This window comes from Pseudonaja textilis, chromosome 6, assembly GCF_049901715.1.
Source record: "Pseudonaja textilis isolate UNSWEBS1 chromosome 6, rPseTex1.2, whole genome shotgun sequence".
Classification (NCBI taxonomy): domain Eukaryota; kingdom Metazoa; phylum Chordata; class Lepidosauria; order Squamata; family Elapidae; genus Pseudonaja; species Pseudonaja textilis.
In genome coordinates this window covers 28,642,740-28,657,796 of record NC_141995.1, presented here as the reverse complement: position 1 = coordinate 28,657,796, position 15,057 = coordinate 28,642,740, and positions in this window count along the sequence as shown.

Genomic DNA, 15,057 nt, shown 5'->3' with positions numbered 1-15,057 from the left:
GTAGAGACCAGAATATATTGTCCCTATAATGTATATAACAAAAAAAAAAAAAAAAGACTGGTAGCGGTGGTACATAATTCAGAATGGAAGTCAAAACACTATCCATTGAAAAAATGGAAGCAGACAACAGTACTTTATTTTACAAACTTAGTAAACTCCATTATTAGACTTGAAAAAAGAAAACATCTGGGTTAATTTTAAAAGTAATATCAACCAGGGTGCTTAATGAATTTACAATTAATAGAGACAAAGTAAGGGTATATGATTTTATAGAGCTCAGGAATAGATAGATTGTATGACTGTAAAGAGGAAATTAATCCTAGGGGCAAAGGGAATGTGAAATTTAGGTAAACATATGTAAAGTAAGTATATTTGTAACAACAAGGCATAGAATGTTGTTTTCATAATATTAAATACAGCTATGAAATTCGGACATTGAGAAAACACAAGAGAAAGAGAGAGAGAAGCCTTTAAATTATGGATTTTCAGGCAGTTACTAAGAGTACAAAGAACTTCAAAAAGGCCAGATCAATCTCTGCTAGAGGAAATAATGACTGGTCTTTGAGGCAATAACTTGCAAACATAAATTAACATATTTAGGGTGTGTGATGCAAGCAAATGATGGTCTAAAAAGCCAACATCTGGTGAGTTTGAAGAAAATGGAAGAAGGAAGTAAATAAAGAATACAGATATTAAAAGGAAACTCAGAATTGTCCTTCGAAGAGCAATAGATGATAACCAGAGATAGATTAACTTGAAAGATATTTGTTCATACAGACACCAGGAATCAGGCATTCTGTATATTGTGACACCTATATGCTTGAAAATTGTGGTAGCCATATTGATCCACAAGGGGAAAAAAATAATGAGACCAATAGTTTTATAAGTAGCATATAAGATACAAAACATATGCTTACTTTTTAAATTCTCCATGCTCAAGATCCTATTTTTAATAGGATCTTGCAGACAGAGAAAATATTATGCTAAATGTTTTAGTCATGAGATCTGCAAATTAAAGTCAGTCTCAAAATGAAGACTATAGCAATTCAGTGGCAGGACTGCTGGTGTGAGGTTTTGTCTATCATTCAGATATAAAAAAAATAAAAATAAACCATCTATCATCCTTTTGCTACTCAAATTCTTTAAGAATAAAATCTGTTGGTCTCCACTGAATGAGTGATTCATGCCTGACCCAGAGCAGAATGCAATCTTATAGTAATAAAATGTGTAGAGACTATTTGATACAGTCTCTGTACAAATCTGTTTGATATGCTAGCCAACATCACACTCAGGATTTAGAAGTAAATAATATTTTAAGTAAACATACATTCGCTCAGTGGTGGGATGCTGCCAGTGTAACAACTGATTCAGTGATCATGTACTTTGCTGCGCGCGCATGAACAGCTTTCCACAAAAACAAACCTGCTATGTTACTACCGGGGAGTAACACAACTGAGGAGCGGCAGTCCGCTCTGCCATGTGAATCAGCTGAGAAGATATCGGTAAGTACAATGCAGGGGCAGGCAGGCGGGCCCACATAATCATCGGAGAGAACTGATTCACTGCCAGCTGATAATCGGAGCTAGGGGTTCACATGAACTGGTCTGAACCAGGAGAATCCCACCCCTGTCTTCGCTTTATCCCACATTGTCCCTTATATCTATCACCAATTACAGGGAACCAGAGAAAAGGGATCACGCCTGTGCATGGTGAAAATAATCAATACAGATAGTCTTTGACTTACAACCATTCGTTTATTGACCATTTGAAATTACAACAGTACTAAAGAACTGGCTTATGAGTGTTTTTCACACTTATGATACATTACAGTATCTCATGGCTAAAATTCAGATACTTGGCAACTGACATGTATTTATGATGGTTGCAGTGTGACATACATTGCTCATATTAGAGATCTTCTGTGAATTACAACATGGCAGAAACTTTTTTCTAGCTCACAAATGTTTCTAGGAGGTCATCTACAAATTAGCTTATCAAAAAATATTGGCAGTAAATTTTATTTTTCATAAAGATGTATAAACAACTAATCTTTAAAAATTCCTTTTCTTGGCTTTCAGCTTCATTTTAGTCAGCCCACCCATTCCATTCTGAGACGCTGTCTGATTTTTCTCCTTTTCTTGTTTGAAATGAGTGGGAGAGTGCAGTGAGGAGAATTAGAGTGCTTGGATGCCTACAACTTTCACGGCCTTTAGGCACAACACCTGCAATTCTTTTTCTTTCTTTTTCTTTATTTTTTAGGATGATGATATTTTAAGATTTACAGCTGCTAAGTTAGCAAGTGAGAATCTGATGAACATTTTCTGTCACTCAGCATTTCTGCAGATCTTATCTATAAAAAATTCTGGAGTATTTTGTCTGATTTTTTTCTCTGATAATATTTTGCATTACATAGCTTTATGATCTTCAACCTTTATATCTACTACACTTGAATCATAAAATTTAGGCTTTAGGTAATATACATGACTGCTAGATATCTTTATGGTATAGAACCAAGAAAAGATTTCAAATGATATACTATGATATACTATGTGGTCAGATTCAGCAATAAAGCAAACATTTGGCACTCTCAATGAGATATTGTGCATGGTGATGGTTTTGTTTGACTTGAAGGAGGCAGGGAAGAGCCTACTTCTCAATCCACCACTGGATCTGACAATTATAGATATTTTTAAACCACATTTCCAACCTTTCCTTTTAAAGAAAGTAATTAAAAGTCAATTGGTGCAGTCTCAGAGGAATTTGATAAACCAGATTATTTGAACCTTTTTTCAGCTGAATTTTATTCTGGAACATAACATCAAGATATCATTCCTCACAATTGTTGATAACATTTGTCAGAGCTGGGATGGGAGCAAGGTTATGACTGTCTTGGTTCTATTCATTTACAGTGGAGAAACATGGAATTTTTTGAATTTAAGGGACTTTAATTATTTATTTAGTGTGTGGCACATGTTAGCCAGGGATCACTGAGGTGGCTGGCTGCCTCAGTGAAAGGAATTTTTTCAGGCAGTGTTATCTTTACCTGTGGGACACCTGAATGCTGGTAAACATTCAGGGGAAGCTCTTTTCTTGTCACTGTGTGGTTTATTTGATCAAGGGAATCAAACTGCCAAGCTGCCGATCTCAGTGGGGCACAAGCCCAGCATCTTACCACGTGAGCCACTGCAGCCATCTATTTAAGGGACTGAGAGTGAATTACTACAAACTAGAATACTTTTAATTTCTCCTCCTTTCTTCATGACCAGTTCAAGTTGGTGTTGTCTCGGGAGACAGGGTCAAGTCCAAAGTTTATAGTTTAGGGAGTGCCACAGGGATTGTTTAATGAACAAAGAGCTTGCCCTTGAATGACAGTGTTGTCCTAAAAAGTTTGTTCCTTTAACCTGGGAGGCTTGCCCAAATTAATGATAACAGATAGGTGGGTAGGAAAAAGACCTTTTATTTGCAAATAAGAAGATTGTTACGGTTGAAGCTGTCTTGGGGGATAATACCCTGGGGAAGGAGTCCACGAGGGAATATCCTTCACTTAACATCAGAGAACCAAGAATGGGCAAGCTTTTCAATCAGAAGGAAAAAGTTGAGAAAAAGACAGGAAAGGTAACACATTCAGATTTGCACAATGGATATTAGCCCTATTGGCAAAATAACTCTAAGAAAGAGTTAGTTACAGCTTTTATTAGAGCAGTTGTAGTAACTGAATCTTCTACAAACCTGGAAGCTTCCCTGATTGAAAAACAATGGCATAAATTTTGAAGAAGATAGGGCAAGAGAAGTATACAAGTACATGTTAAGATTAACTAGAAATAATAGAAGATTGAAGCTAAATTTCTTCAAGAAACCTGGTGTGTGTGAGTGTGTATGTGTGTGTATGTGTATGTGTGTATGTTTTTGTAGATTTTCATGGGTACAGGTATGCAGGTCTTGGCATGTTCAGGTCTTTTCCCGTGTAAGATTGAGAGTATCTTGGTGATGTTTCGATGAGGTCCCACTCTCCATCTTCAGGCTGATGTTTTCAGCTTCGTGCTTGTGCGAGCAAAGCATGATCTGAGCTGCTGTCTTTCTATAAATATTGGTGGGGAGGTTGGCTATGTTTTTATTTCTTGATTGGTTGATGGAGTTGATATTTGCAGATTGGTTGGCTTTTTTGTAAGAACATGTGTGGCTGAGGTATTGGCTGTGTGTCTATCAGCCTCCTGTGTTGTAATGAACTGGGTAATGGGCTGTGTGATGACCTTCTGTGTTCTATTGTTGTGACATCCTGGGTCTTGTGCTGTAATCTCCTGGGTCATTGGCTGTGTTGTAATATCCTGAGGTTTTGTGGTGTAACCTCCTGAGTTCCGTGATGTGATTGTATTTTGGGATGTAGGCTGTTGAGATGTGTGAGGAAGTTGTCTAGTTTTTCTTTTCCATGTGGCCAAATTACAGGACAACAACAAAAATTGGACAACTTCCTCACACACTTCAACAGCCTACACCCCAAAATACAATTCACCATAGAAACAGAAGCTAACAACCAACTTCCTTCCTGGACATCCTAATTTACAAAAAATCCAATGACTCCCTAGGACACACCATCCACTGGAAGAAAACACACACCAACCACTACTTAAACGCACAAACCCATCACCACTCTGCACAGATCAACTCCATAGCCAAGACCCTCATCTCCAGAACCAAATGCCTAGCCAACAAAGACCACCTGAGAACAGAATTACACATCCTCTCTAACGTATTAATTTCCAATGTATTCCAAAGAAACACAATTACCAACCTAATTCTAAGGGAGACACCCCCCAGAAACCAAGACAAAGAACAGGACAACAGTATTGCCCTCCTCCCCTACATCAAAGGCACCACAGATAAAATCAGCAAAATTCTCCACAAACACAATATCAGGACAGCCTTCGGCACTGACCAAAAAATAGTCAACATACTAAGAAGCCCCAAAGAAAAGATCCAGCTAGAAAACCAAGGAGTTTATAAAATATCATGCAACAATTGCCCAACCACATACATTGGACAAACCAACAGGAGAATAAATGCACGTATTGCAGAACACAAGAACGCAGTCAGAAAAGAAGAAAATAATTCCTCCCTTTTTCAGCACCTTAAAGCCACAGGACATGAAATTAATTTTGAGGGAACCAAATTAATCTCCAATACTGAACATTTCAACAAGAGAATAATCAGGGAAGCCATGAAAATAGAGAAACACCCCCATAACATGAATAAATGGGATGATACCTCCCGCCTACCAGACATCTGGAAACTAGCCCTTATCAACAAACGAGCCCCAGCCATGAAAACCAACACTGGACCCAAAACAACACATGACGCCACCACCAATCTCCCTCACCAGACTCAAACCCAAACCCATCCCATAGACAAAAGGCAACCACTGTCCAGAAACCAGATCACAGCTGCATCACCAGCTGCCACACACCCTGACCCCCAAACCAAGCAAACTGACACACACCATGAACACATAGCCAGGCCTCAAACTCAAAGCCAAACCAAAACCTGGAACGCCACATCACAGCCACCCACTCAGGATATCACATCACAGAACTCAGGAGGTTGCACCATAAAACTTCAGGATGTTACAACACAGCCAACGACCCAGGAGATTACAGCACAAGACCCAGGATGTCACAACAATAGAACTCAGAAGGTCATCACACAGCCCTTTACCCAGGTCATTACAACAGAGGAGGCTGATAGACACATACCCAATACCTCAGCCACACATGTTCTTACAAAAAAGCCAACCAATCTGCAAACTTCAACTCCATCAACCAATCAAGAAATAAAAACATATCCAACCTCTCTACCAATATTTAGAGAGAGACGGCAGCTCTGATCACGCTTTGCTTGCACAAGCACGATGCCAAAAGCACCAGCCTGAAGATGGCAAGTTGGATCTCATCGAAACATCACCAAGATACTCTCAATCTTACACAGGAAAAGATCCGAACCCCAAGACCTGCATATATATTTCATTCAGACATACCCACATGCATCACTGCATTTGATAAATGTACACACATACACACCTAAAATAAATTGGTTATTAAGAAGAATATATAAATTCATGCAACATCAGTAGTTTAAAAACCTAATTTCAAAATCAATAATCATAATAATGCAGAAGAAACATCTGTGAAAATAGAATATATACATGGACACGGGTGTGTTTGGTTCTCAAATCTCAACTTTTTTCCTCCTGATTGAAAAGCTTGCCCATGCTTGGTTCTCTGATGTTCAGTGAAGGATATTCCCTCATGGACTCCTTCCCCAGGGTATTTCCTCCCAAGAATTATATGTTCCATACAAAACACTAAGATATACAGTATGGATTTTTTTTAAACAAACATTTTAGTTTTTCTGAAAAGAAAACAGTCAGGGGGAAAATAGTAATTAAATGTGATAAATAGGAGGAAAAAGAAACAGAATTGTTGAAAAATTCATTGTGATTTACTGTGAATTTTAGACTCCTTCCTAACTATAACATTGAATTGGAAGAGGGATTAAATTACAGAATGCACACTATGTTCAATAATATATGTATTTCTTCAGCCATTGACAAATCACCAGGCATTTATGTTCTTTGAAGAAATACATGTCTCTATATTAGCAGAAGAGAAATTTATAAATGAAAAGAAAAATGTGAAAAGTAATAAATAGGCAGATCAGTAGCCCTGCATGCAAAAATATTAAAAGCGTAAAACAGGAGAGGCTACCAATTTGAAGTCATTTTACCGAATTGCTTGAGCAAGAATCTGAAGCCTAAAATGCTTGATTTAAACTGTTCAGAAATCAAGCACAGGTATATGCAATTGTAGTGAAGGAATACTACTTCCCTTTTCTTTCTCTCTAGTGTTTGCTACAGTAATTAAATAAAAAAAAATTAATGTTCTTCAGTGATAGTTAATTGCAGCAGTCAAAGTAAACCTTCTTATGGAACAGAATAGGGGAGCAATTGTTCAGTGGTATACTTTAGCACAAATGAAAGCATACAGAATAAATTTGACACAATTTAATACACAGGAGATTATCTCTCCAGCTTTCATATTCACTCACTTTAAAAATCCAAGCTTTATTAAATGGCTTCTAAAAATGAATAGCTTAATCAATGACAAAGGGCAAGCTTTTTTAAAAAAAAATCAGATATACATTCCCTTTATTATACCTGCCTAGTAAAATGCCTAACCAAAATATCTCTGGTTTCAAATCTATATGTTGTTTTATCATTTTTTTCAAGCCATGTATTTATTTTTGTCTAATACTTTTTTCACTTTTTGACATGTCCACCACATATTTTAATATGAACCAGGTTTGGCATTTCCAGCAATTTGCAGATTTATCATTAAACATCTTTACTAACTTTAAAGATAGAAAATGCCATCTATAAAACATTTTATAAAGATTTTCTTTGTATACAATAGACATTGTTAATTTATAATTTCTATCCCATAATTTCTGCCATTGATCTAACTAAGTCGAATACCCAAAAAATTTACCCATGCTATTATTGTGTCTTTTACTTGTTCTTCTTCCATCGTGTTCAACATCATTTTTTAAAATGCACATCACTGTAAAATATTTTCTTTCCTTGATAAAGTAAAGTAGGCAATTGCATGTTAGTATCTGATTTTCATAGTCTTTCTCTATGAATTAGTTTGTAGATGAAGAAAACAATGTACATAAAAATTACTGTGAAGTGGATATGAGTTTATTATTTTTCTTTGAACATCTTGAAATAATACATAAATATACACCAAAGTGGAGTGAAATGGTTAATGGTTGATAACTACTTTTTGAGATCTCTATCAATAAATAGAGGACTAGAAAATGCAAAGATATTTTCTCATTGTAATTTTTTTAAAAAAGCTGGATCATTGGCTATTTGTTTATTTCATATTTTAACAAATAGCACATGGTTTATTTGAATTGCATATCCTATTTCCAAAAAGAAATGCATTATTTCAGAACAGTTATCACCAATTGGTTAAATATTTCAATTTCCAGATGCAACAGAAACTATGAAATAAGGCTCATTGGAATGGCATAGAGCTTGTGCAGGTTTTTCTTTTTTTTCAAAATAGGTAGATAAACTGCAGAATTTTTTGAAACGACTGACAGAGTTCAAGAAGCATTAAATGTTTTCCTCTTTATAATGGCTAAAAATAATCTTGGTGTTCACTTCTTGATTATTATTTACTAAATTATTTCTGATCACGTTTCCCCAAAAGAAACTGCAAAGTTTAAAATTTGGCTTTAAATTAGAAAACTAACTGTAGACTTAAATTATTGTTTGAAACAGAGATAAAGAAAGCATTTTTCTTAGATCTTGCAAACATGGCTAAAATCCTAATTAATATGCTGGCACTTCTTTACAGAAGTGAGCTCTATGTCGAAAACAGCAGAAGTACCAATATAATTGGAATGCCTTCACTTTTACTTTATAAAAAAGTCTTATCATACTAAATCTAAGGGTTTATTATTTATTTATTTCTATTTAAACAGAATGAAGAATATTCAGTTTGGGTTCATTAATTTCAAATTTAGAATATACAGATAGCATTTTGAATTGTATAATTCCAATTCTTTCCAATCTTTATTGCATTATAAATAATAACAGAAATCATGCCATTCAAACAATGGAAATGTGAACATTTGCGCATCTGCAATATGAAAATGATTTAAGACTTACATATTTATCAGAACACTAGGGAAGAATTACAGGAGATATATATCTACAAATTGCTTTTTATCATGATTTAAAAATAAACTATGGGATGCTTGTGCCTTCTATGATGAAATCATGTTATCCTTGTTCATAATTCTCCATCAGTTCTAAAAAAATAATGTTTTTAAGCAAACAATCAAATTTATAAGGCTGCCCATCTGTCACAAATTAGCATGCAACAAAACAAACCTTAGAAAGAGGAAGCTTGCATGGGGGCAATCCAATTCAAGGTCATAGCAACCTTGTGTTCTAATGGGCAAATAAAGCCTTTGCTGGACCATTCATCAGATGATCAGGAAAAACAATTGCAGATCCAACAGTTATCCCTGCCAACTTTCTTCTGTTATTCAAACATGAGGGAAGCATTCTTGTAGGCTGACCTGTCATTCAATGTGTACAATTAGCTACTAGGAGTTGAGATCACTGGTGAGATTCAAATAATTTAACAACCAATTATCTAATCTAATAACCAGCTGGGTAGGCATGGTTGGGTGGTCATGTGACTGGGTGGGCGTGACCAACTCAACATCACTCACATCAAGCGGTGCCTCACCTCGCCCAGCCTCTCCTCACCATGCCTCTCCTTGCCATGCCCAGCCATACCTTGTCCCTTCCTTCCCAGCACTCCTTGTCATGTCCGGCCACTCACCTTACCTTGTGCAAATAAATAACAAATATGTTGACTTCAGGTTTGATGCATCTTGCAAAGTGTTACTGTTCATTCTAGTCTCCTTTTCTACTAATAGGTCCATCTCAGATTGTAATTTGTTATGACCTCTCTTGTCTTTTGTATCATTCTATGGCAGATTATTCTGAAATGTTATCTGTGAGGTTTGCAGCTTTACAAGTTTGTTTCCTCCACCCCAGTTTCCGCAAGCAATTCTTACAAGTTATTTTGATATTCCTTCCTCCTTTTTAAACAAAGTAGTAGTTAAGGTGCTGGCCTAGAAACTCTGAGTTCTAGTCCCATTTTAGTCTTGAAAAATGGCTGAGTAATTAGTCACTCTCTCCCAGCCTAAAGCGCTTCTTAGATTGTGGTTGTGGAGAAACTAAGAGAAGGAAGGAATATTAGATAAGTTCTCCATCTTGAGTTCCTTATAAAATAATAAATGCAAGATAAATATATAACAAAATAAATAAATCATTTGTGAGAATGATGTCCTTCTAAAGGAGAAAAGGTGATGATTGCCTTGTCACATGCCTTATACTACAGCATTTATTTCATTTTTATCCACTTTATTTTACTTGACTTTTTGGTTTATTCTTCAATGATGGCATAGCCTGTGACTTTTTTAACCTGTCTCATATGCCAGAGTTATGTGGGAAAACTTCAGGTAAACACACCCATGTCACTGCCAGGAAATGGCAGCAGAAATCACTGAGCAACTACATTAAGAAAGAAAGGTGGAGGCACCAGAGGAACTCCACCAGAGGATCAAAGCAAAGGCTCTTGGAGAGAAGAGAGCTGAAACATCCACCTTTCATCAAACTGGCACAACTTAGTCAACTACAGAAAGACAGGAAAGTCATCCATACCTCTTTTATGTGCTCTTTCCATTGGAAATTTTGAGATTGTTTCAAAGTGACAGTGCAATAATTGCTCCAGCTCTATAATACTGGTGATCTTTTTTTTGATCTTTTACATTTTTATCTAGATAAGTGCTGACAGGATTTAAAAAGCAAATTCAACCATGCCATTTTTTCCCATTCAATCAATTTTGCCAAACATCTCTCCAACTCACAATAAAATAGTGCTTACAACTCACTATAAAATAGCACCAAAAATAGCACTGTTCCAATATTTGAGGCGTTCGTACAAAAATTAGGGGCTCAGTCTATTTTCTAAAGCACCAAATGGCACAACAAGAAGCAACTAACCAAAGAGTTACCTAGGACTAAAGATAAATTTTCTAAGGATGAAACCAATCAACCAATGGAATATTTTGCCTTCAGAAGCTGTGGGTGTTCCATCAGTAGAGGCTTTCAAAAAGAGATGGGAAAACTATTTGTCTGAAATGATATAGGGTCTCCTGCTTGAGCAGGGAGTTGGACTAGAAGACCTCTGAGGTCTCTTCAAACTGTATTAGTCTATGTTCTAAATTGGGTACTTCATAGCAGAAGCAATACAGCTGGCTGGACTACATATGCATTCAGGGCCTGTATGATCAAGCAGCATCATTGTTCCATCCTGTATCTTTTTCCACAAGGAAGAAACAAGAAGTAGCCAACACTGCAGTGGCTATAAAAGGTCTTGGGGAAATCCAGCGAGTATCAGTTGATCACAGAAGTGTTACTTAATACCCTTTATAATGAAAAAAAGTTTGTAATCTTGTCCTTCTTCCTGAGGGAGGAGGTTAATCCCATCCCTGGATCAGTCATTGATGGGTTTCCTGGGTGTTTCCTTGCCTAACCTTCTCAGTTTCTATTGTTTGTTCAGGGTGTGTGCTGGCTGCATTCTTGCATTCCTTTGTTATTACTAAGTTGCAACTAACTCACCCTGTTAAGTGGTTCTTGTCTGTCTGCCTGGAGCTATTAACTGAAGGGAGAGAGAAGGAAAAGAAAAACCTGTCTTGCACTTCATTTTTATCGAACTTCACAAAAAGTTAGCTACCGGTTCTGGTAAATCAGTGAGAACCAGCTGAATCTCACCACTGGTTGAGATTCAGGCAATGAAATAGTTATAAATAATTGTTTTCCAAAAAAAAAAAAAAAAGGTGTAAAGAAGTAGTTGTGCTACAGCTTCAAAACATCCTGGATGATTTTCTGAAGCCGATTCAGTCAAGTTACAGGCTCACCTCTGTTTCAACTTCCCCCATACTTATCTCTGCCTCATTTCTGTCTTTTTTGGTTGCCCTGAACTTTACCACCCTTTTGGTCCCTACCTGGTCTGTCATGAAACCTGAACTTTCCATCTTATTTCTTTGCTGCTGCTGAGTCATGTCCAGCCTGGGTTTTCTGAGTCAGCTGCTAGTCATGCTTATTTCAGGATGGCATTCTAAGGCTTTGAAAAGGCCATACACACCCTCAGAAGGCATTATGATGCCAGCAGCTGCCTCATAAAGGGTCAGACAAGGTGCACCTTATCAGCAGCAGGAGGAAGAAGTTGGCAAAGATTAGCTCAGGAGCAATGTGGGAGGGCAACGATGAGAGAGATAAGTTGGGTGAGGGAGGTTGAAGCACCCCCTGAAATTTTGAACTGGTTGCCATTGCAACAACATTTATGTTGCAGCATCCTGAATAAAATTATATTAGAACACTTCTCTTTCTCAACCTTACTTCAGCCAAGAAAAGAGAAACAAAAACAAAACAAAACAAGTAAACAGTATCTGCCAAACTGTCAAGTGATTTTCCAGATGCTGACAATACTTATAATCAAAAACCTGAGGTAGAAAAAGAACTTGGAGAAAAAAGTTTATTCTTCTTTTCAGATACATAATAAAGGTGAGAAAGGATATTGAGTTAGTTACAAAGCTGGCAGCAGAATAGTGGTTGCTGAAATGAGGAAAGAAGAGGGCAAAATATGATTAGCAAGCAAGTTAAAATTGAGTTAATTAATAACAGCCAGATAAAGCATATTACTACTTAACACAAATCAAACTGGTTCACACAAAGGCGTTTGTGTGCTGTACATTGTCCAATCTTGAATATGCCACATTCTACTGAAACATGCATATTTTCCCTTTCTTCCTTTTGTCTGATTCTTTCTGATTTACCAAAGTAAGGAAGTAAGTAAGGAAAGAATAAAAACTTCGCTCACTCACATAGAAGACAACAAAGTTTCCTAGAATCTTTCTTTCTCTCTCCATGCTTTTATTTTCAATCAGCTAAGTCAACCTGTATTATATCAGTAACGTAAAGTAAACAGGACACTGAAAACAGGCTTTTGTCTTTGCTTTCTCTCCTTTAGCAGTCCAGAACTTTTTTTTTCTGTAAAAAAATATCCTTTTTTTAAATTCTCTATTCCTAAACTAAATTGTGACAGTGACAACTGCCACCATGCCTTTTATGTGTATAAATATTATGTACTGAGGCAAAAGCCATCATAAAAGCCTTCTTTTTATTTGTAATATTCTTGTAGAATCATACAATGTAAGGATTGGGTTGAAATTTGGGGATAATCTATTTCAATCCCTTCTCCAGTTTAGGAATCCAGTGTTATTGATTTATGGAAAGATGGTTTAAATCTCTGTTTAAATCTCTGTTTAAATTTATCCTGCAAAGGACCCAAAGACAATCCAATGTTTTTTCACTTCTTAAAATTTAAATGCATTATTTTATATCCTGTCTTCTAGAACAGTTCTGCCCCATTTCTATATATTTTTTTTAAATACTTGAAGATAATTATCATGATTTTACCTTTGTGCCTGCAAAGGTATCAAACACTCAAAACTTTATCTCAAAAATACTACGTTCCTGTTCTTATCAAATGGTTGCTATATTCTGGATATGCTCTAATTGGTCATTGCCCATTCTAAAATATATTGTCTAAATTTCTATGGCATAAACAATGTACAATGTAGAGAATTATGACTCTTCTAATCTTTATCAGACTGTTTAGCAGACTCTTCTAATCTGCTAATAATGATAAAGCCCAAGCACACATATTTTTGCATCTGAACATGTTTTTCTTTTATTATCTATAACTAAGTTTTATCAATGCCTCCATTAAGTTACATCAGTTATGGACATTTCCTGCTTTTCTGTTTTTCTTTGAATTTATTCTTCGACTTCCTGTACTAAATTCAATTGAATATTATATTGTCCGTAGACTGTTTCCTGGTTAAGCTGATAAGTATAATCCTTGAATACTAAATTATGATTGAATCATGTTGTATGTTATTTATCTCATTAAAAATAAATTGGATTAATTAGTTATTAGTTTCATTTTTGAATGTCCTAAACAGATATATCTGTTTAATAAGCTATAATATTTAGAACTGGTACTGGGAGTATCCCGAGTTTATTATGCAAATATGCAAAATATGAAATGTAGTTAACACAGATGTGAATGTATATTCTGTGAAAAAAAAACATTTTTGTTCTTATAAACTGATATTCACCTTTATTTCCAGCAAAAATATAATAACTGTTCAATATATTTAAAGAATAAACTAGAATTACAGTATTGTGAATTTTATATATATATATTTATCTCACATTCATAGAATATTATAGATATTTGCTAAAACAGTACAGTGAAAACTAGCCTTATAAATATACAAATATATTGCAAAATCGTTGTAAAAAATTAAGCATAAGAGGAAAAATTGGAAACATCTAAAACATTTTATTGTACATTTTTAATCATATTCAAACCCAATTAAGATATAATCTAGTTTAAATCCATCCTACATATGCAAAATCTCAAATAATTTAGACTGATACAATTTTACTTCATGATCTTAGCTCTATTAGATTTATATAAATCATGATGAAAATTATTTAGGGCACTATTTAGCACATAGAATGAATGTGCAGATCAATATGTATTTTAGTCTACTTTTAGGCAGGGAGCTGCCTGGATAAAAATGGACAGGTAATTCTTTTCTTGATTTAGGATAGGTAAATCAGATAAACTAGTTTCTTCTCAATTCCTGCTTAGAAAAAAAATACCTGTGATGAATAATTAAAGATTCATTACTTCTTTAAATCACTCCCAAATAAAATGCAAATTATTTGCACCATTGAAAGTATAAATCCACCAGGAGTGATCCTTTGGAACCTTATGACCTACAAAAGACAGTATTGATAAGGGATTTAAGGATTTAGTCTGTTTTCCCTCTTTATTATTCTGCCTGCTGATTGTCTCAGAGATTGCTGAACTCAAGTTACTTCCACCTGCCTTTTTGCCTTGTACAAAGTCACAGGGAATATGCTCTTTTGATTGATATAGAATATATTTAATTGTGTATCTTGATAATATATTTCCAGTAAATATATCTTCTTTTGTATAATTTTAGAATGTGATTTATTAATCCTCACTAAGATTAAATTCCTTGTCGCCAGAAAGCCTAAATATATACTGAACACTTCAACCTCCAACATTTACTTTCCGAAGTTAACATCAAATCCTTATCACCTCCAATTAATTTTATTAAAACACATTATCTACCCAAAACAATCACTTAAGACTATTGATTTCAGTGCCAAAACAAAGAATAGCTTTCTTGAGTTAGACTTGATTCTTTATATCCTTATGGTCATATTCATACATTTTTTCTTTGCAACAATAAAAAAATAGTTCATTGTTTTGGACAATGGAAACTGATATCAAAGAACATATACCCAAT